Source organism: Trichechus manatus, unplaced genomic scaffold (assembly GCF_000243295.1).
Source record: "Trichechus manatus latirostris isolate Lorelei unplaced genomic scaffold, TriManLat1.0 scaffold00023, whole genome shotgun sequence".
NCBI classification, from domain to species: Eukaryota; Metazoa; Chordata; class Mammalia; order Sirenia; family Trichechidae; genus Trichechus; species Trichechus manatus.
In genome coordinates this window covers 959,187-982,488 of record NW_004443959.1, presented here as the reverse complement: position 1 = coordinate 982,488, position 23,302 = coordinate 959,187, and the positions used below count along the sequence as shown (strand labels likewise).

The 23,302-nt window shown below is 44.5% G+C and overlaps 1 protein-coding gene across 4 annotated transcripts in view; it reads right to left on the bottom strand.

Annotated features, from left to right (window-relative positions):
* Nucleotides 1-23,302, bottom strand: part of CYRIA (CYFIP related Rac1 interactor A) — a 125,917-nt gene that overhangs the window by 77,867 nt on the left and 24,748 nt on the right. The window contains exons 1-3 of one of the 4 annotated variants that reach the window (XM_023728235.1): nt 13,669-14,374; nt 1,905-1,946; nt 56-210 (exon numbers count right to left, since the gene is read on the bottom strand). The gene's annotated coding sequence lies outside the window, so the exon portion shown is untranslated. Of the gene's footprint in view, nt 1-55; nt 211-1,904; nt 3,886-13,668; nt 14,375-23,302 lie in introns of those variants that run through there. The other 3 variants (XM_023728236.1, XM_004373041.2, XM_023728237.1) reach the window with 3 other exon arrangements.

The following is a 23,302-nucleotide window of genomic DNA, read 5'->3' as shown; positions in this document are numbered from 1 at the left end:
TATATATAGGTTATCATCGTACTGTTTGCTCTAACCAAAGTCAGTTGTTTCTTACCTGGAACTATCTCTTGTTGATTGAGGTTCACCAATCCAGGCTGACGGGACAAACCAGGGGAGCAGCCGTCGGGCCAAGGCAAGCCTGGCTTCCCAAATCAGGACTGTGGCCCCTGGGGTTCTGTAGCTTCCCTGTCCTTAATGAGTGATAACCTGCTAAAAGGAAATGCAAGTCATGTTATCATGAGAGGCTATTTCCTGTTCTCTTCTTGTAACGATATTTGTTAAGGAGGGAAGAAAGAGTCCCAGAGTCAAAGATTACCAGGGATGGAAGAAATCTGGAAGATAACTTTGTCTAATTCTTTCATTTTATAGTTGGAGAAATTGAGGCCCAGAGACGAAAACAGCTTCGGCCAAGGACTCAGCCATTTGGGAGTCAAATCCAGATCAGAACACAACTCTGACTCTCTGTCCTTTGGAATTTTTTAAAAAGCAGCCACGTGGTCAAGCTGACTTCTCAAACAAGTGATCATTGACCCTGAATGGGAAGTCTTTTTTTTTTTTAACAGATTTTCAGAAAGGGACGTGGCACTTTTTCCAGATTGCTGATACACTGTTTTCTTTTTTTTTTCAGTTTTGCCTCTGGGAACTAAATTAGTAAAACAGTCCACTTCAGGCATGTGGTTGGGATGGTTCTCCCTGTTTTCCTTTAGAAAAACATTGTTATGGAACACCGTGACCCACGAGCACACTGGTGGGCTTTGTTTTTTAGTGATAGGCATGTGTGTACCCAGATGGGGTGGGGGGTTAGTCTCTCTCTTCATGTTTTAGAGAAATACAGTGACAGATATGAATTCTCCTCCCATGGGTATCATTTATTATGTGTTTTTTTTTTTTTCTGGCTACTGTGCATTTGAACAGCCGCTTTCCTGTACAGAAAACCAAACCATAGAAAAAGAGAAGGGAGCTTTCATTCATTAAGCAAATACTATCTGCCAAACATATCGTGCAGATTTTCTTTTTTTTTTTTTTTTTCTATTTTGCCCTCAAAAATTCCTTGCGAGCTACCTTTAACTCCATGTCTCACGAGAGTCAGGAAACCAAGCTGCAGAGAGCTAGAATGATCTACGAAGTCATGAAGAGAATACAGAGCAGAACCAGAATGAACCCGTGTCTGTTTAACTTCTAAATCCACTTTTTTTTTTCATCTAAACTGTAATATAATTATTAGGCCAAAACACTAGAAATTCTTATTTTTCCAGTGTTTTAGCTTGAATGCTGGAGAAAGTCCTTCGGAAACTGTGGATTGTTGTATAGACATGAAGAATTATTCTCATTCGCCTCCCTTGCAGACAGAGGGGTTCTAAAGGCCAGGGCTTCCTGCTGCGCTCCCAGCCTGAGCTAACATGCCCCAGAGAGGCTGGCGCTGCTGGCTCCAGCTCCATGCAGTGAGAGGGCACGTCAGGAAATCATGATTATCAACGCTTGGCGCTTTGTTCCTGTTCTCAGACAACAAGGGATACGGCTGGAGAGATGGGGTGGGGGTGGAGAAAGAGGAAGAAAAAACAGGAAGTGAAGGGGGGGAGGGAAGGAAATGATAGAGAAAACATAGCAACTTTGAAAAGTCCTTGGCCTGATGAGAAAGTGATTTCTGACCCAACGTTTGTGGAACAGGCCCTGCATTTTGGGAAGCCAGGTCAGGATGACAACAGGGGAGAGAAGTTTGCTTCCTCTGGACTTGGGGTGGGTGCTCATAAATTCCATTTCCCCCTACAGAGTACAGCCTGAGGGAAAGAACCCTCGGGGTGGGTGTCCTGAATACAGGGGCTGTTTCAATGGGCACTCAGGTTTATGCACAGAAAGTGGTGAATTTGCAAAGAAGGATCCTGGGAGGAGAAAATGTCTCTTACCTCTTAGCTGTGGATGACAGGCCAAGCGTGTTACAAGAGGATCTGGAAATAAAAGAGAAGTTGTTGAAGTGATCAGGTTACCAGGAAGAGCTAACCCATCCCCACTGCTTTCTTTCTTAAATGCTGTCAAAATTATAAGACATTTTTCAGTTTGCATGATTGGGATAATGTTCCCTGGACTGGGCACAGCAAGACTCCTACTGTCTTCTACCATAAAACAAAGAAGAACAGTCCAGTAGAAAGCTGAGTATCCTCCAGACCATGATGCTAAGGTACTTCCAGAATCTTTTCCTATCCATTTTGTCAATTTTACCTACTTAGAGATGCTTTTAAAAGTTCCCCAATTCCAAATGGACATCATTAAGATTGCCAGTCACCTGATAAATTGAACAATCTGCTCAAGTAGAATATCGTAACAATATTTTACAACCCCCTGATGGGCACCAAGACCGGGGCAGGGCCACCTGAATATAAACCCTCAGACAGCAGTCCCACCCACTCCAGTGGTTCCCCTAAGCTGGCTGTGCATCTGGGAAAGCTAACAAAAAGTATAGTCCCAACCCAGAGTAGGGGCCAGGAATCTTGTATTGTTAAAAAGCATCTGGTAGAGTTTTGAAGTTGCTTAGCCTGGTTCTGGTCCATGGATTAGCATTTGGCTAACATGGATCTTAATCCAAACCTCACACTCCTCCCCCCATTCTATAGATAAGATCATGAAAGCCTAAAAGGGGAGTGGCCCACTCAAGGTCCCACAGCTAATGGCCTTGCAGAGATCTGTCCTGATTCTGTAAATTTTTCCCCCACCATCCAAACGAACATATAACAACAAAAGTAAATCTATCTTTGAGAAGAGTCCAAGCTTTTTGAAGTGACTGTTGGTGGTTTACTGCCTGAGACACCCATGGGCCAAATGTCTATTAGAGAGAGCAGAGATCAAGCCGGAAAAGAAACTTAAACTCATCTCAGATCTCCACAAACAGCATAACCTCACATAACACCAACGCTAATTTGCTTCTGTCTCAAGCAGTTGTCCAGTGCTGTTTCCACAGTCCTTCTCCTCCATGCCTGGAGGAGACTGATACCACTGGAAACAATCAGAAGTCCACACCTTTCTGTAACTCTTGACAGCCAACAGAGGACTGTCCAATACATTGTCTTCTGTGGCCATTCTGAGAGAGGTACAAAACAGAGGGGCCATTTTCCAATTTTAAAAATGGCAGAGCTGGAATCAATGACTTGAAATGACTCATCCGGGGTCTCACAGAAGAACCAGAATTAGAATTGGGGTCTCCTGACTTCCATCTAAGGATACTTTCACTACATTATGCCACTCATCCTAACCCCATTCAGTGAAGGGGCTGAAGAAGAGCTTAAAGCAGCTGCGGATCGTCTACTTTTAGATGGTCCCGGAAGTGGGAGGTTAGGGCAGGAAGCAAACCTAGGTGAAGGCAATATAGGTTGTGAGAGGACTAAAGGACCCAAACACCACATTCCCAATCTCCAGACTGTGCAGATAAAGAATCTAGAGCCCCAGTGGGAGAGTCTTGTTAAAGTCCCACAGTTGATGAGGAGCAGAGCCTAGACTCTGAATCAGAAAAACTCAGTGTGACCTCTTTCCCATAGCAGCAAGAGCACTGACCAAGACAGAGAAGTAAGAAAACGAAACCCGGTGCCGCCAGGCAATTCTGACTCATAGCGACCCTACAGGAGAGAGCAAAACTGCCCCATAGGGTTTCTGAGGCTGTAATCTTTATAGAAGCAGACTGCCACATCTTTCTCCTGCTGACCGGCTGGTGGGTTTGAACCGCTGACCTTTCGGTTAGCAGCTGAGCACTTAACCACTGTGCCACCTGGGCTCCAGGGGTAGATGCTAAAACTAGCTAACATTTCAAGAAGTTACTGTGTGCCAGGCTTTGTTACTGTGCATCCAGTAACTCACTAAAACCTCCCAGAAACCACAAAAGGTAGGCATTACTATTGCCCCCTTTATACAGATGGGGAAAGTGAGGAACAGAGTAGTTAAGTCACTTGTCCACAATATTCTGCTACTGAGTGGGAGAGACAACATTTGAATTGAGGCAGTCTGGCTCGAACGCCTGTTCTTAACTACTACGTAATAAACTAGTTGCCATTGAGTTGATTCTGACTTGTGGCGACCAAATGTGTCACAGTAGAACTGTGCTCTGTGGGGTTTTTAATGGCTGATATTTTTGAAATAGACTGGCAGGCCTTTCTTCCAAGGCACTTCTGGGTGGAATTGAACTATCAATCTTTCGGTTAGCAGCTGAGTGTGTTAACCGTTTGCATCACCCAGGGACTTCTCGCAATATACTGTCTCAAATCATCTACTTAAAAAAGAAAAAGAAAAAAAAAGAAAGAAAGATAGGACGAGATAGGGAGAGAGGTAAAAGAGTGGAAAGAAAAAGAGAATAAAACAAGTATACCAGGAACAGATGACACTTTTCTTCAAAATGTGGAGGAGAGGAAAATCTCCAGGCAGGAAACCGCGCGTGGTGTTGCACAGGCAGGACCAGAAACTGGGTCTCCAGCTCGCCGTGGATGGCAGCCCACCAGCGTCAGCCAGCACCAGTGAATGACAGCCCGGCCTTGCTGTTTACACCGCACCATCCGTGGGAGAAGGGAGGAGGCTGGGACAGGGAGGGGACAAAGGGAGGGCCTGAGATGACACAGCCATCAGGGTGGGTGGCAGGGATGATGTCCTGGGAACTCAGTTCCCATGTCTCACAGTGATAGATCAGCTGGGCAGGCAGACAAGCAACTCTCTGCCCACATCCCCAGCACTGAGAGCGCGCCTCCCTGGGGGTTGTCCCCAGGGACATAAGGCTTCTGTGGATGCTGCCTGATCTCAGCCCTACAGAGTCATGGTGAGGAGGGAGGACAGGGATCATCACTCACCACTTCACAGATGGAGAGAAGACAGCCAAAATAATAACAGTGGACTTATAATGATGACGACGATAATGGCAGTCACCACTTGCTGACAGGCTATTATGTGTCAGGAAATAAGCTAAATAAGCTAAATGCTTTACACAGATTATTTAAAAATTATACCAACTCTGTGAGCTCCATGTGATTATCCCCAATTTATAGTTGAGGACAGCTAAATAATCTCCTAAAGGTCAAAGAGCTAGTAAGTGATGAGAAAGGATCCCAGCCATTGTCTGTCTGACATTCTGGCCCTAGGTCTTGCCTCTAAATGGCACTGTGCTGTGAAATGGTGACATGACTTACCCATGGTTGTGCAACAGTGCTAACCGACAGCCAGCTTGGAGCTATGGAAGTAGACTACCACCCACAGTATACATCTATTAGAGTCCTTGAGTGGTACAAACAGTTAAGCTAACTGAAAGACTGGAGGTTCGAGTCCACCCAGAGATGCCTCCAAAGAAAGGCCTGGAGATCTACTTCTAAAAAAATCAGCCACTGAAAACTCTATGGAGCACAATTCTACTCTGACACACATGGGTCGCCATGAGTCAGGATCAACTCGAGGGACCTTACACATGTATTAGAAGTCCCTGCTAGCCACTCTGGTATACAGGGTCATGTATAATTAGGGTGGCCATATATTTATCATCCAAACTTTGCAAGTGAAGGGAATCCTATTAACAATACCTCTGGGACAACAGACATAAACTGGGACTGCCCCAAGTACACAAGGACATATGGTCACTCTACACAGGATCCTCATCCAGTCACATGGGGTCAGTTATTTTTATGACCAGACAATTCCCCACCTTGCACTCCACACAAACAGTCCTTTATAACAAGGCTGTCTCTCTTTGTTCACCAGACTGTCTCCTGAATTAGTTGAGCTAGTAGGCTTATGTATAAAACAGGCTGATGCAACTTGATTACACAGCAGTCAGGCTATGCTTTGAGACATAAGAGTATGACTGGTTTTAATAGTATATTTTAAAAGGATGGGTGGGTTTTTGTGCCCTGGCAGCCCAGCCCTGAAATGCCCAGCTGTTCTAATAACCAGCTAGCATCCCAAAAGTGGGGTGTCTGTGGCTCTCTGTCTAGGCAGCCCAAGGCTGCAACTCACTGGAGAAACTGCTGTCGGCTGAAAGGACACAAGATCCAGTTTCCCCAGGGGCCAGCATATCACTGGGACCAGGTCTGGCCTTTCTCCAACCCCAGCAGGTACAAAGTCTGCCTGGAGGTTGGAGAGCTGTAGCCTTTGGCTCTGCGGGAGAAAGAACTGGTGATCTGTTTCCATAAAGATTACAGCCAAGAAAACCCTATGGGATAGTTCTACTCTGTGATGAGGGGTCACTATGAGCAAAAATTGACTCGACAGTTATTTCACTTAGAAAGCATATCGATCCTACTGAAAATGGTACTCTTGTCCACATTTTACAAATAAATTAGAGATAGACTCAGAAAAGTCAAGTGACTAGCAGTATGCTCACAGCAAGTAGGTGGTAAAACATGTATTTGAACCCAAGTCAGACGGACTCCCCATCCTTGCTCTGACTACTGTGTTCTACTGCAGTGGAGACCAACCAGTTCCATTACTCACAGATGGGGTAACTAAGGCATGGAGTGATAACAGAACCAGGACAAGAGCCCATGTCTCTACTCTGGAACTCCTATTTGTTCCATTTCTCAAGGCTGTGGTTTAACTTCTGTCCTCAACCTTCGTCACACCTAAATAGCCACAAAGGTAAGCACTCCCATGTGGCCAGCAGGAGGACACCTGTCATACTTGTTGGGGCCCTCAGAAAACTCCTAGTTTCTCAAAGAGTTCACATCTCACTCCCTGAACAAAAGCACTGGGGTGGATCCCCTTCTCTTTGAGACATCACTTCACAGTGTCAGTTACTCTAGGTCCTTCTCTGGGTTAGGGGGTGGGGGGTGGCACCTTAGAAACCCAACAAGATCAGCCTCTTCCTCTCCTTGACAACCTCCAGCAACAGTATAATTAAATCCCAGACAACTGGGGCATTTTTACTCTCTCTCCTCCCTTCCCAGGGTAGCAATATTGTCTTTGGGACCTGGGATAAGGGGCATACTTAAACAGGTTTGAGATGTCAGCAGCCAACACCCTGCCATGTCATCCATTAGGAGGGTGGCAGAAGAGACAGGGACAAACACTCAGTTCATACTGTAGAGTCTGTGACTGACCATCCCTGATGACACCAGCCAGGAAGACACCCTGATGTAGCACAAATGTTTTTTAGGAAGGTAAAGAAACCTAGGTCTATCACCAGCTTGGCCTGGGCTTAGTGACCTTTAGCCAGTCATTCTCCTCTCTGATCTTCAGATGCAACATCTGCTAAATGCAGGTAATACGGAGCTATATTCTGTGCAAGCCTTATTATTTTGAGATCAAATGGTCTTCCTCTCCTAAACTACCATAACTACTGATGTTCATGTTTTATCTCTGCCAGGAGATGGGAAGGTCCTTAAGAGGAGGGACCATGACTTATTCATCTTTGTAGAATATTATAACTAGTTCATAGCCCTGTCCAGGGGAAATGCTAATTGTTGAATTTGTAAAATGGGTTTTCTACTGTCCTATGAGGGCAGTGAACAGGTCAGGTGGCTGGGGAGGGAGGAGAGAAGTAGTGGGAGACACAGCAGAAGAGGCTAGTGCAGACCGTGAAGGATCTTACATACACTGATGCTTTTGAATTTTGATCTGTAGCTGAAGAGTAAATTAGTATAATGAATGCTTTTGGAAGTATCAGTGGGAGAATGGGGTTGTGGAAGGAGCCCAGGCTCTAGAGCCCAACCTCTGTGAACTTCAGTCCCAGCTCAGTGGAACTCTAAGAGCTTTGGCTTCCTCATATGTAAAATGGAAATAATAGTTCCGTTGAAGGGTGTTAGGACTACCTACAATACTGCATGTAAAGTGGCCAACTGCAGTACTTGGCACCAATGTGACCTTCAGCAAATAAGACTGCCCCCTTGGTAAGTGTGGCAAAGCTGACCTGAACCGTTGGATATGAACGGAAGACGTTCAAGGCCCGTGGTGGCTAGAGGTAAGAAACTCAGAAATGGTGCCAGGGTCACACTGCACTGAGCACAATCTAAGAGCCAGTGTTAGACAAAATGACAAAAGAGTCATTTGCTGTCTACGTTTCCAGTGATTCTGGTGTGCTCCAGTACACTGTGCAAAGAGCTACACCATTCATGTACACAGAAGCCAGGCCAGGTCTCACATGGCAAATACCACCTGAGCCCTGCAAACCCCTTCTAGACTCCCCAGCGGACCCTGGTCTCCAGTATCTTCAACAAGAGGTGTCTTTTAGGTGGCTTACGTTGTATGTTCTATGGAGACCTCACTCATGCAGTAAGGCTGGAGTGAAAGGCAAGGCATCCTGGGTTGAGAAGCAAGAGATCTGGGATCCAGTCTCTGCTTTGACCCTTGTCGTTATTGTTGTTAGTTGTCATCAAGTCAATTCCAACTCATGGTGATCCCACGTGTGAAAAGTAGAACACATTTACATGGTTTTCAAGCAGATCGTCGGGCCTGTCTTCCAAGGCACCGCTGCGTGGGTTCGAACTGCTGACCTTTTAACTAGTAATCGGGCGCTTAAATGTTTGCACCACCCAGGGACTCCACTGAGGCAATTTGTATAATGAAGGAATTTTGGGTTGAGATATCTTTGGAACTTAGGACTCTCAATGCCCAGAACAGCCCTCCAGTGGCGTGTTTCTGTAAGAGCTTAACCTATGATATACACTGGCATTTGAGAAAGTTATTTTCTTATGAGACAGATCTCTGCTAAAAATACCATGAAAATGGAGCCCTCCTACAGAATGCCCCATCCAAATCAAACAGGAATACACTGAAGTCCAGAGGGTACCTGGTTTCCGGTTGTCACCCAAGCATTTACTGGCTGTGCAACCGTGGGCAAGTCTTTTCACCCCTCTGCACCTCAGTTTTCCTCACGTGAGCATCAGAGGTAATAATACCTAGCTCAGAACATTTTCCAGGAAACTCTGTTTTCTAACACTTCACGGAAAGTACAAATCTCGTTTCACTCAGATACTATGCAGCTAATCATTCTTCACCCTGGTGTACACAAAGCAGGCAAGGGGGAGACCCAGGACTCCCGTTATTAGTAAGGGAGAGAGAGGATCAGCGTCAACATGATAGTACTATTGAGAAAGTACCTGCGACAGCTGGAGCCTGCTTATCTATACTGCTGATAAGGGTCACCCCTGGCCTCAAGACAAACACTGGAGATCACACTCCAGACAATAGCACAGCTGCTCTCATTCCTGGGCTCCCTGCTGCGAGGCAAATCAGAAGTCAGGTGATCAGTGTTCAGCCCTTCATTAATCCTCAGCGTGCTAAGGGTCCTGCCTTCTCCAGCAGCACAGGGCTGCAGGAGGTCAATGCACACATCCCCTCCTCAGCATCTCAGGCACCCCACACCTTGCCACAGGAAAAACGGAGGGGGGAAAGTAGATATCAGGAAAACAGCTACGATAAGGTACCCAGAAAAACTGATTACAGGAAAATGCACTTTCCATGTGAGAACCAGCACTTTCTAACAAAATCCATATTCTTAAACCTAGGGTTCGTTCCAATGCCTCCTAAATCTATGTCTATACTGAGACCCATCCCTTAAAGAAACCCATTGCCATCTAATAAATTAAGACTGACAGTGACCCTATAGGACAGAGCAGAACTGCCCCATAGGGTTTCCAAGGCTGTAAAAGGAGCCCTAGTAGTGCAGTGGTTAAAGTGATCGACTGCTAACTGAAAGGTCGGCAGTTCAAAACCACCAGTGGCTCCATGGGAGAAAGATGTGGCAGTCTGCTTCCATTGAGATTTACAGCCTTGGAAACCTTATGGGGTCACTATGAGTCAGAATTGACTCAACAGCACTGGGTTTGACTTTTTTTTTTTTGAATCTTTATGGAAGTAGACTGCCACATCTTTCTACCGTGGAGTGGCTGATGGGTTCAAACCACTGACCTTTTGACCTTTCAGTTAGCAGCCGAGTGCTTAACCCCTACACCACCAGGACTCCTTCCCTTATAGAAACTGTCAGTTTAAACCCAAATGCAATTTACTGCAACTTCATGTTTTCTTCCCCTGCTTTGCAATCCAAACTTTCACCTCCATCCTTCAAGCCAGCAGCCATCTCACTTCCTCCAGGAAGTCTTCCCTGATGCTCCTCTGACACTGCAGTCCACATTGACCTCTCCTTTTCCTGGACTCACAGCGCTTTCTCTCTGTGCCAGCCAGCATTTAGTGCCTGCTCACCGCCTCATCACAACTGGACTATCGCACCAACCTCCTAACTGGTTTCCTCCTCCCTGGACTGTGGCACCTGTACCTCTGCCGAAAGAACTTTCTAAAGCACAGATCTGATAATGCATTCTCCCTGCTTAAAACCTTTCAAAGGACTCCAACAACTTTCAGAATAAAATCAAAATGCCATACTCTGCTCTGGTCCCTTCGCCAGGGCTACCCACCTTCCAGTCACACCAAACTACACCCCAAGGTTGTGCAATCACGTGATATCCAAAGCAGGTCGAGAATCGAGGTCTCCTGATAACCAGCTGAGGGTTCTTCCCACAGTCCTAGGCTCTCCCAGGTCTAATGCTGGACCACAGCTAAGATGGCTAGGAGCATATGGCACTGAACCACAACCAAGGTGAGATTCAAGACCAGCTTAAGTCCTTAGGCTTGATGAGCTTACAATATAATGACAACCAGCCAACCAGCCAAGCAACCAAAGGGGCAGGTAGGCATCTGCACTCAGAGAGGTTATAAGACTCGCTCAGGGTCACACAGATCTGGGACAAAACCCAGGTATCCATGACTCTGAAGCCAATGGTCCTTCTTCTTTGTCCTATTTGGTGATGTGCTCTCCCGTCCTGTTCTGTACTCCTACACTGCTTGGAATTAGAGCAATAGGGATTTACTCTTTTTGATCACTAGGATTTTTAAGCCTTCCGGAGCACTTCTACTGAAGTGCAAATTTCTCTGGATCCAAAGATCTTTTACGCCTCATCAGCTTGTATCTTAATGGCAATAACTTGGACCCAAGACTTTGGGAATTGAGACCAGAATATATTTAGGAGAGGAAGATAGGGGGGAAGGAAGACCAACGTTTTCTTAATTCATTTCACCGATTCATTCACTATCTGTTTTGTGGGAGACATTGGACTGAGTGCCTACCTAAGATAGTTCACTTGCTCTTTACATCAACAGGGAGGAGTAGCTTATTATTTCTTCTCACACGTGAAGAAACTAAGGCTAACAGTAGTCACAGCTCACTTCTCGGCTAAAATCCAGCCAAGACCCTTCTCTTACACCCCATACCAGTATATCCAATAGCCCATTGGCTGGCGTTACTTTGATACCTCCCAAGCACCAAACAGTCAACATGTCCAACAATGAACAACAGCACTTAGTCCCTGCCCAGGAGTTCATTCTGCCCAGGAGATACCACTGATGATCTTCCTAAGGGTTCTGTTCTAAGGCCAAAGCTGTCTTACTGCTCCTACAGCCCCTTATATGGAAAGATTCTAAGAAGAAATGTTCACTTTACAGGAGAGGTGATCAGAAATCCTTACTGGGCTAATGTGTCCCCCATAGTACATCACAGTAATAAGTGGGGGGTGGGTGGAGAAACAAGGTCCAAAGGAAAGCTAGATTGATATTTGAACAGAAGCACACATGAATTCATGGTATCCTGGAACTAGTTTGCACCAGTTCACCAAAACCACTTGTCTGTATCTCTTCCCAACTTTAAGTTCAAATCATGTTGAAATCAGCCACGGTAGGAGAGTTTACACCACAGAAATTGGCAAATGCTCCAAATTAGGGCTCCTCCCTCCCCAGAAAGCCAGTTAATAAACATTTGCCAGCACATGACTGCATGATCCACGAGGACACTGGATCAGGAAGACAGGAAATTTAGATGGTAGCTTTAGCTGTTTCCAACTCGTTACTTGACTTGGGCAACTTTCCTCCCTTCCTTGGCCTCAGTTTCCTTACCTATAAGAGGGGAACAAGAATTCTTGCTTTCCTTCCACATAACTGTGAGGATAACATAAGACAATGGACATAAGTGAATTCTGGTAAACGCAGAACAGTGAGGAAGGAGCCCTGGTGGCACAGTGGTTAAATGCTCAGCTGCTAACCAAGAGGTTGGTGGTCGAATCCACCAGCGACTCAGCAGGAGAAAGATATGACAGTCTGCTTCCTTAAAGCTTACAGTAGCCTTGGAAATCCTAAGGGGCAGTTCTACTCTGTTCTATAGGGTTGCTATGAATAGGAACTGACTGGATGGCAATGGATTTTTTTTTTTTTTTTAGAACAGTGAGGAGACATTTGCAATGTGTGCACACATTTCTGATTGTCACTGCCAGGGGGTATGTGGTGCTACTGGCATCTAGTGGGTAGAGGGCAGGAATGATGCTAATTATCCTACAATACACAGGACAGACTCCCACAACAAGGATTTATTCTGCCCAAAACGTCAGTGGTGTTGAGGTTGAGAAACCCTGATGTAAAGATATTCAAACAGGTGGCCTATTCAAGAACCTCGAACACATCAGCATTTAGGAAAAAAATAAAAATAAAGGAACTCGGGTTAGTTTGCAGGAACCTGAGAAGGCCAGTGGGTGCAGAACATTGTAACATATGCTACAGGATGATGAAGTTTTTGCTGCAACATGATGCTCGGCATATAGTAGGTGTTCCATAGTGGTTTGTGGGAAAAACCAGTGAGTCTAGTTGAAACCATAATGCAGTCTCTCTAGAAGGCACACACACCAGTGCACACATCTTCACAGTGACACCAGGTAGAAGAATTTGACAAGTGTGATTCTACCTCTTTTGCAGCACAGCAAGACAAAATGGGAAGAAGTCACAGCCCTGGAGACTTGGGTTAGACAAACGATCACTAGCCTGACAACCACAGCAGCAATGGTCAGAAGAGAAATTTTATTTAAGTCACTTTCTAATATAAGCTGAAACAGCTTGAAAGGTGAGGTTCCAAGCTCTCCTCTGGGGAGGTAATTTGTAGAAAACAAACAGCAGGCAGCCTTGCTTTTGACACATTCGCAAACCACTTTTTTTAAGAGGATCCTTTTATCCCCTGTGCCACTTGGGATTAAAAATGCATTCAGCACAAACCACGCAAAGCAGAGACAGCGTTTGGAAAGAAACACTACAGATGTTAGAACAGAGCAACCGGCAACCATCGAGGAACCACAGCAGATTCTGACTAGGCTGGCACAACCCAGCAACTCGTAAGCAAAAAAGTGATGACAGGCACATACCTACTTTCCTTGGCCTCTGGGGCTTGGAGTCAGGGAAGCTGTGGGGTGAAGCTTAACCACAGGCTTTCCTGGAAGTCCCCCTGCGAGACTCCCAATTCCTAGCCCTCACACTGGGAGAGGCAGCTGATTTCTAGAAAAGCAGACTACAGAACAGAGGACCTCCCTCCGTGTCTCCCTTAAGATCTGAATGTGATCATAAACCATCTGACTCACAAAGCCCTTTAATTGAAAGTCCAGGAGTTCAGAGCTAATCCTAGATGTGGCAGGACCCAGTGGCTTCTCAGGCACCAGAGCTGTGAGTAGAATGATGAGGATAATTTTGCCCTTCCTTGTCTATGAATGACAACTCATTCAACTATCAATTTTACTCATGGAATGCAAGAGCTGGAAGTCACCTAAACACTCCCTTCACTTTACGGATGAGGGATCCATGACCCAGGAGAGAAGGCGCCCGTCCCAGGCCTGGTACCGAGTTTCTTACTTTCAGTCTAATGCTCTTTTTCAGTGTCCAGTGCTGGGTCACGTTTCTTGTCTGAGAGAATGTTTTTATTCAGATTTCTACACTTCCTCTGCAAGGCTTACTTGGAGCTCAGGAGCAAGTTTGTTAGAATTCAGGTGGGATCCAGGGCCACAGGATGGAAGTCGGACAGCTTTAGGGAAAGAAATTTCAAAAAAATAGCCACTTACTGAGAGCCAGCTTTGTCCTTCATGAAGCTTGTCCCCTTCCAACCCTCATCTCACATTCATTTCTTACCTCACACCCACAACCCTACAAGGTGGGTCTTATTACACCCACAATAACCCATTGCCATTGAGTCATTTCTGACCCATATCAACCCTCTAGGATACCAAAGCCCCAAGTGTTTAAGTGACTTTTATGAGGTCACACAGCTACTCTATAGGACCGAGTAGAACTATACCATAGGGTTTCTAGAGAGCAGCTTAGATTCGAACTGCCAATCTTTTGGTTAGCAGCTGTAGCACTTAACCACTGCACCACCAGTGCTCCATGCCCACAACAGAGATACAAAAACCAACGATAAGAGAAGTAAAGAGATAAGCGTAAGGCTAAATAGTTAATTCTTGGGTGGTGCAAACAGTTAACTTGAATGGCTGCTGACCAAAACATTGGAGGTTTGAGTCCACCCTGAGGGGCCTGAGAAGAAAGTCCTGCAATCTACTTCTGAAAAATCAGTCACTGAAAACCCCATGGAGCCCAGTTCTACTCTGACACATGTGGGGTTGCCAGGAGTCAAGCTGACTCAATGGCAACTGGATTTTTAATTAACTAATTAATTTCTTTGATTTCCATGCTTATACTTTAAACATTTTTTTTTAATTTAAATCTGTAATATTTAAAGCAAAAATATGGTGATTTCTGCAGTAATGGTAAAATCCTTTTGCTCTATTATTAATAATCTCATGATTTATTGTACTGCAAGCTTGAATTTTTTCATAATAATGATGGCTTATTTTATGACTATCTCCTATATACCAAATGCTTTACAAAATAATCTCAAATTATCAAAATAGTTCCACATAGTATCAATCTCTCTTACTTTACAGATGCAGAAACCAAAGCCCCTAGTGTTTAGGTGACTTTTCTGAGGTCACACAGTTAGTCAACAGCATAAATGAGATTCTCGTGTGGGTCTGTCTAATTATGAAACCTGTGTTCATTCTGCCATAATGACCTGCTTCTTCACCAGTGACTGTGTTGACACAGTGGTAGATCAGATGCCAAAGACTCGAGAAAACAGCTTCCCTCTTAAACATGTCAGTTGGGTGTGGTGCCAAGGGTTGGGTCAGTGGGGGTGATGAACGGGGCAGCAGCTGTGACCCCATGGGTGGGGTCTGGATGCAGCCACACATTTGGCAGGCCCACAGGTCATAGAACCCCACCATCTGGGCTAAGTCCCTGCTTGGGATGCACCCAGACAGAGAGATAATAACAGGGAGGAAGAATCTCGCCGAGGGATACCCTGCAACCTATCTCTAGCTTCCTGCATGTGCTCCACATCTGTGGATAAAGATTACAAGAACAAAGTGTGTCACCTCACCTTTATTTGCTAGTATCTATAGGCTATTTGGAAACCCTGGTGTCATAGTGGTTAAGAGCTACAGCTGCTAACCAAAAGGCTGGCAGTTCTACTTTGTCCTATAGGGCCGCTATGAGTCAGAATCAACTCAAGGACAACGGGTTTATTTTGATAGGCTATCAGAGAAAATAAACACACGAAACGACAAAGTACAGTGTGGTGGTTGCTACTCTGGGAAGCACAGGCTGATGTGGACGCAACAGTGATGGGTAGCTAACCCCTCTCCCCACCCTCACGAGGTGGGAAGATGGTCAGAAAAGGCTCTGTGGAGGGGGCAGTGCTTAAGCCAAGTCTGGAAGACTCCACTGGACTTAGCTAGACAAACGAGGATAGAGAATGAGAATGGAGAAGGTGGGTATTGAAGCAGAGGTCACAAGGCAATAAAGTGGAAAGAAATGTAGAAGCCCTTGATGTAAGGAACTACATGTAGTTCCTTATGGCTGGAGTGTGACAAAGAGAGGGGGTGGGTGGAAGACAAGCCGAGACCGTAAAGTGAAGCAGGGGTTTCAGCAGGAGCAGGCCAGGGGTTGGCCAGATCACAGAAGGCCTGACAAATCCACATAAAGGAATCTATACTCTAAATGGGAGCTGTGTCATGGGATTTATTATTTATGATTTGGCAGAGACAGGCTGATACTGTCAGATTTTCATGTTATGTCATAGTCAGTTGTGCAGCAGAGACCTGAGTAGAGATACTTCTGGACTCTGACAGTCAATTATTTCATCTGCAAGATGGGAAAGACACAATGGGCCCTCCATAACCCAGAAGTGTTATAAGCATACAGTGAGATACTTAGTGAAAGTATTAGTAAAGATAAAACGGGAAGCCTCTATAAGGAATAAGGAGCCCTGGCGGCACAGTGGTTAAGAGCTCAGCTGCCAACCAAAAGGTCGGCAGTTCAAACCCACTAGCCAGTCCTCTGGAGAAAGATGTGGCAGTCGGCTTCCATAAACATTACAGCCTTGGAAACCCTATGGGGGCAGTTTTACTCTGTCCTGTAGGGTCGCTATGAGTTGGAATCGACTTAAAAGCAATGGGTTTGGTTTGGTTTTTATATAAGGAATGTTACCTGGCTTCTCTCTGGGATATACAAAGGAGAGCTCAGAACTTTAAAATATCCACCTCAGAAGCATGGACTGGGAGGGAGAATATGGCGCATGGAGCAGAAGACTGTCCTGCAGCTGAAGCTTTCACTGTCTGGAAGGGCCCACCCAGCACTGTCCCCTGGTAATGTCTCAGTCTCCGCACCTGTGTTGGGGGCTACCTTTCAGATCCATGTAATAGCTGCAAAGAAAAGAAACAAAAGCCTGTCCTATTTATCCAACGAACATTTCCAACTTCAGATAAAAAGAATTATTTTCACAAAGATGGTGGGCTCTTCCGAAATCTTAGAGAATAAATAGGTAGGTAAAGCACATTTGCTATTCAGATGAAATGGCAAGGCCTTTTTCATAAAGGGTGGGTGCAGAAATGTCGTTTATTTCCATTTCCCCCCGTCAGTAAGCCCTCACTCTGTGGAGGTGCCTAGTGAAATCAGGCAAGACAAAGCCGAACCAGGTTGCCCGCCCAAGTACCTGGAGCAAAGGACAGTGTGTGGAGCATAAAAGCCTTCCTTCAGAGGAGACTGGTTTCCAGCCATTGCATAATTACCTTCATTAGCATAACGTCTCCTTGTGCATTTTGTAAAACACTTTCTTATCCCATCTGAGGAAGAGTGCAGTGACAAAAATGGCTGCCACGGGTGGGGGCAAGGGGGATGCCTGCAAAATTTAAACCATGGGGCATTTGTTCAAGACTCCTGGGCAATGATGTCCTTTGATATATAATTCATGACAGCCTTAAAGCCGTGCCCACTTCTGACACAGAGATGATATATTTTGAAGAGGTCAGGGAAGGGGAGGGAGAAAAATCACTTTTAAATGGTTCTGTTGTACTCTGCCTTTTGAGTAAAGCCAGACAATGTTTCGGATCACTCCTTTTTCTACCATAAGAGCTACCATTGAAGAGCTTTTTAATTATTTTTTCCCTGTCTTTAAATTGAAGAGGCAGCATATCATTCAGTTTCAGTTTTATCTTCTGTAACACCAGATAAAAGATGAGGCTGGATCCATCTGTTAGCACATACAGGCTGCAAACTGTGTGAAAGCAGGCACGCGTGTGCGCGCGCGCACACACACACACATCCTTGCAAAAATGGGAAAAAAAAATCCACACTTTTAAAAAATTTATCATCAGCAATCCTACCCAATGCCGACCAGATAGCAGCACTTTTATCCTTTTATGGGCAGATTCAAGAGGAAGCCAGCCTCGCCAGCCACAAAGGCTGTTCCCTGCTCCGCTCCGTGTTGCCACATGAATTGGGATGCTGTGACTGGCTTTGGGCCAGGCCCCTCCCCCACAGCGCTGGGGTTCCAACCTTGCTGAAATCAGTGCTGATTCTCCTGGGTGCCATTACCTGCCATGTCACAGCCCACCCGGGCTAGAGGCGAAGAGAATCGCAGGGCATACAAGAGAGTTTCCATTCTCTGGCACAATGACCATGCTCCAGCGGGCTGGTTTTTTCTAACGGGAAATGAACAGGAAGGCTGCCTGCTTTTATGAAGGACTCCGGGAAAGCCCCATCTGGGTCACTTGGCAAATCCTTTGGCACTGCTGGTCAGGGTGGTGCCAGGTATTATCCTTTCTGGACCTTGATAACTGCTTTTGCTTAACAAATAAAAATGCTACATTCAATTGATCAGATCAGATGCAACAGAAAGTCAGAGACTGGAGACGTCAATGGGCCTAGGTGGGCTCTTGTTAGTATTCCGATCTCCACAACTACCTCTTTAACGTGGGTGCCGCGCAGGTGGGGAGCCCTGAAATACACAGGGTTCTTGTTCTCTTGCCTCTTACATGCAGAAACTGGGTGAATCACAGAGTTCCCAAAATAAGCAAGCTTCATTTCATTAAGGAGGTGAAACTCGTGCACTCATGGGGTAGGAAAGGGGTGGGGGTGTGGGTGGGGATGACAAGCATGAGTGACTGCTGAGGCCATTGCACTTGAAAAGGGTTGTGTGGTTTCCAAAGAGGACCCAGGGCTCCAGCTACACACCATCGACACTTTCATCTTGAGTGCCATGTCCTGTGAATTCTGCCTCTGGAATCTATCACATCTGCCCCCTCCTCTGGATTCGCACTACTGCTGCTCCAGTTTAGGTCCTTATTATCTTTCTCTTGGACTATTTTGCACATGCAGCCAGACGACTCTTCCTGAAGCCACACAGCTATTATTGCATCACTTCGTCGCTCAAAAAACATTTAATGATTTCCCCACTGATAAAGAAATAAAGACCAAGCTCTCATTTTAAGGCCCTTTTCATCAGGTCCCTGGGCAAAATTCTAGCCTCATCCTCCACTTCTCTCCTTCCTATATCCTATCCTCCAGCTCAGTGACACCTTTCCAGCCTTCCCACCCATATGCCCTTGCTCTTTTATTTCCTTCTATCTAAAATATTCTTCTCTCCACTCCAACTCTTCCATTTAAAATCCCATTCATTCTTCCAGAGCAAATGCAAAGGCCACTGTAGCCATGGAGTCAACCTTGACCTCCAGAGAAAACCTCTCAGTCCTCTGAATTCCCATACTTTTACTATATACCTTCATTCCTTTCTTTTATAACAGATTCTATACTCCTTGTTTTTCTCCTAAGACTGTAAGATATCTGAGGGCAGAAGAGTGCCCAATTTATCTTTGCATACTCTTTCTATTTAGCATAGTTCCTGATACAGAGGAGGTGCTCAGTAAAGTCATGTATGTGAATTAGTGAATATGGCACCAGGACTGCGGATATAAAGCTATTTTGTGGGAGGCACAGCTATCTAAAGAGATCATGTCAGTGCAGTGTAGACAAGCAACACTAGAGGAACACAAAGAATGCAGTGCAGACATGCTGAGTGGGATGGGCCATTGGTCACCTCCATGTCGCTAAATTCAATGGTCAATTCTAAGCCTTTATCTTTACTAGACCTATCAGCAATATGTGAGTCACGTCCTTTCTAGGAAGACTTTATTACTTGATTTCCAAGAGACTGTAGACTCTTATTTTCCCCCTAGCTAATGGATACTCCTTCTCAGTCTCCTTTGCTGGTCCCTTTTCTTTTCTCAAGAACTTTAATATTGGCATTCCCAGAACTCAGAACTTAGACCTCTTTTTTCTCTATCAGTGCTCACTCATTGGATGAATTCAAGTACTTTCACAGCTTTAAATATCATATATTTTGATAAATCTCGGATTTAAATTTCTAGCTTTGACCTCTCCCTTGAGTGCAATAACCAAAAGCCTACTCAAAATCTACACTTGGAGTCTAAATCAAACTAAGCATGGCCCCAAATTGAACTGCTGATCCTTCCTTCCACTCCTGATTCGCCCAGTTCTTCTCATCTCAGCTAATGACAATTTCATCCTCCTAGTTTCTTAAGACAAAAATATTACATTACTATAGCCTTCTTTTTATTTCACACTCCACATCCAGTCCTTCAGGAAATCATGCTAGCTTTACCTTTAAAATATATCCAGCATCCATCCACATGCTCCATTACTTAGTTCAGCTGGATTGCTCAAACAACCTCCCAACAGGTCTCCCTGCTTCTATCCTTAGCTGCCTATGGTCTACCCTCCACATTGTATCCAGAATGAAGCTATTAAAATGTAAGTCATAGTAGGTCATGTCACTCCTCTGTTGCAAACCCTTCAGTGGCTTCCTCTTACTCAGAATAAGGGTCAAAGTCTTTACATTGGCCTTGAAATGCCCCATCAACAGGATCTCTCTGATGTCATCTGTTACTCCTCTTCCTTTTACTCCCTTGGTTCCACCAATTGGGCTCTTTTGTTTTCCTCAAATACATCAGTCACATTGGTCTCTCTCTCTTCCCAGAAGACGTTTCTCCCATACAGGTTTATGAATACTCCCCCGCCTTTTTTGGAGCTTTTGCTCAAATGTCACCTTTTTAATGAAATCCATCCTGATCACCTTTTTAAATGGCAACCCCCTTCCCCACCTCCAGAATTTACAACTCCCTTTACTCTGCTCCATTTTTCCCATTATTCTTTTGACCTTCTAACATACTAAAAGGCAGGAAATACTGCATTATTATCTTTAAAGTTATTATTATTGCTTTTTTATCTCCTTTTTTTTTTTGAACTGATATATCATACCCCCCATGCCTAGAACTATGGCTGGCATAAAGTAGGCATTCAATTAATTGTCAAATGCATGAATGAATGACTTTAGTCAATGATTTCTGAATTGTAGTTTAAACAAGGAATAGCATTTAGCCAGAGAGAAACGAAGCTAAAAGGCATTGGTAGACAGGAGGACCACAAGAAGCAAAGACCTAGAGATATAACCCTCTTGAACATCTTTCAGACCAAGGCTTCTTCTCATTATGGTTCCACCAGTACAAAAGCTTTCCTGAATTATAGAATACCATTAAAGGAGCCTAGCTGGGCAGTTTCCAATTTGCCCAGACAAGCAGAGAACTATAAAGAAAAGTTCCAAGAGATCTTAATGTGTAGCTTTGATGAACGTTGCTGTTGTTGTTGTGTGCTGTCGAGTGCATTCTGACTCATAGTGACCTTATAGGACAGGGTAGCACTGCCCCATAGGGTTCCCAAGGGGCAGCTGGTGGATTCGAACTGCCGACCTTTTGATTAGCAATCAAGCTCTTAACCACTGCACCACCAGGGCTCCGCTTCAATGTGTAGTTATACTTTAAAACAAAACAAAACAAACAAACAAACAAAAATAGCCAAAATGGAAAAGAAACGCACCGAAGCTGGTAAATAATTGTGTCTAAACATTCCCTCTACAATTTTTGTTTACACTGCACATTTTTTCACACCTCTTTTTTTCTAAAATATTACAAAGATAAATATTCCAAGGTCTACCTATACTTGTCCGCAATTAGATTTCTTGCAAGTATGTCTGCAGAACAGGCCCATGTCAGTCCTTTTCATTATCATACCTTCAGTGCCCACCCATACGTAGTAAGTGCTTTAGAATTATCTGTTCAATGAATGAAGAGACAAATAAATATATTCTGAACGTCTCCTGCCAGGACCAATTCTATGATACAGGAATATGTTCTGAGAAATAACTCTCAACTAGACTAGTCCTAGAGGCAGAAAATAAATTAGCCATCATCTCCTACCCCCTGCCCTGTGCCTAGCACAGTGCCTGGCTTTGAGAACATAGTACTTGTTGACTAAAAGTGAAATTTGTCTATTTGCAGGCCTGTAAATTAAAAAGCACTGAGGTACTACATACCCTTCTCGCTGCTCTGCTCTACATCTCAGGATTTCCGCCTCTCTGATTGTGGTTTGATCCTAGGGTGGAGAGCTGACGTTGGGGTGAGGTCAACCATCCCACATAGTCATGATGTCCACCCTGCCGCACAGGGAGGACATGATCGGAATCAGAAAGCACTAATCTAAGATCAGTCACTTTGGTAGAGAGGCTGAGTTACTGGGGCCTCAGTGTTTTCATCTATAAAAAGGGAATCATTACACCAGAATGCCACACAGGGTGTGGTGAGGATTTGTAAAACCCTTTGAAGAATGACCTCACTGTGCTCCAGCTACAGACGACCATTTCTTCTATGAAGAGACCCTGCCGTGTCTTCCCATGAGATGGAGGCTGAATTCAAGATGCATCTGTCAAGCAGCTGCTGTGGCTTAACTACTACAGTCCATCAAACGCTTCCTCTAAACATGTTCGCTTCCCAGATGTTTGTGACAAGACTTGCCATTAACAAATGCAAAAGCACGATTAGGGGCTTTGGGGCTCTGAGTAGAGTCAGGAATTAACTGGGCTAGAGAAGTAACTTCCTCGGAGGGCACACTTAGATAATCACACGGAAGATGATCCCAGCATCACTATGCATGCTTTCTTCTACCTTTGTGGGGGAGGGGTCTTTAACATACAAGGGAGACAATTATTCCTATGGGAAGTAAGTAGAGTAGAAAAATCAAGCAAGACCTACATAGCTCTGCTTCATGTACACACACACACACACACACACAAACACATACACACACACGTGCAGCCACAATCACTAAGCCTTCTGGATTTACTTCATAAATACAAGACCTATCAAGAAAACTGACTAACATCAAAATGAAAAAAGTATAAATTCTTGTTTTCATTGTGGTAGAACTCAGGGGAGAAAGACTTGGGACAGCTATAACATTCTTTCATCTGAAAGTCATATTTCAATGGAACTTGCAGATGTTCCAGGGGACAACTGGCAGGCTGACAGAGCATATCCATGAGAACCAACATTCTTTTAATATTTTCCAACGTGAGGGTACTTATACAATCACTAACAAAAATCATAAATGAGTTACATCTGGCATTTATTACCTTCTAAATCAATCAGCTCACGTTTCTTGCTTTGTATACTTATTCAACAAACATTTGCTAAGGTAACCAAGTGGCAGTTTACAAAGGTATGGGATTTGGAGTCAGAACTCTTAGGTTCAATTAATAGTCATGAACTAGGTTCCTAGCATCTTTGAGCCTCAGTTTCTTCATAAAATAAAATGAAGCTCATATGCTGTGCCTACTTCACATGGCTACTGTGAGGTTTAAATAAGCGTGTGTAATAGAAGACCTAATGCAGTACCTGATATACAGTAAGCTCTCAAAAAATCCTGATGCATGCTACATCATAGATGAATCTTGAGAACATAATAATGAATGAAATAAGTTCGTCACAAAAAGACAGATATTCTATGATTTCACTTATACAAAATATCTAGAATAGGCAAGTATATACAGGCCTAAGTTTCTTAGTGGTTATCAGGGGCAGATGGGAGAGAAGAGGAAAGGGGGATTCATTACTTAGGGAACACTGAATTTCTGTTCAGAGTGATGGAAAAATTTGGTAATGGATAATGATGATGGTTGTACAACATGATAAAGACAATGTCACTGAATTGTACTTGTGAAGAATTTTGAAATAGCAAATGTTTA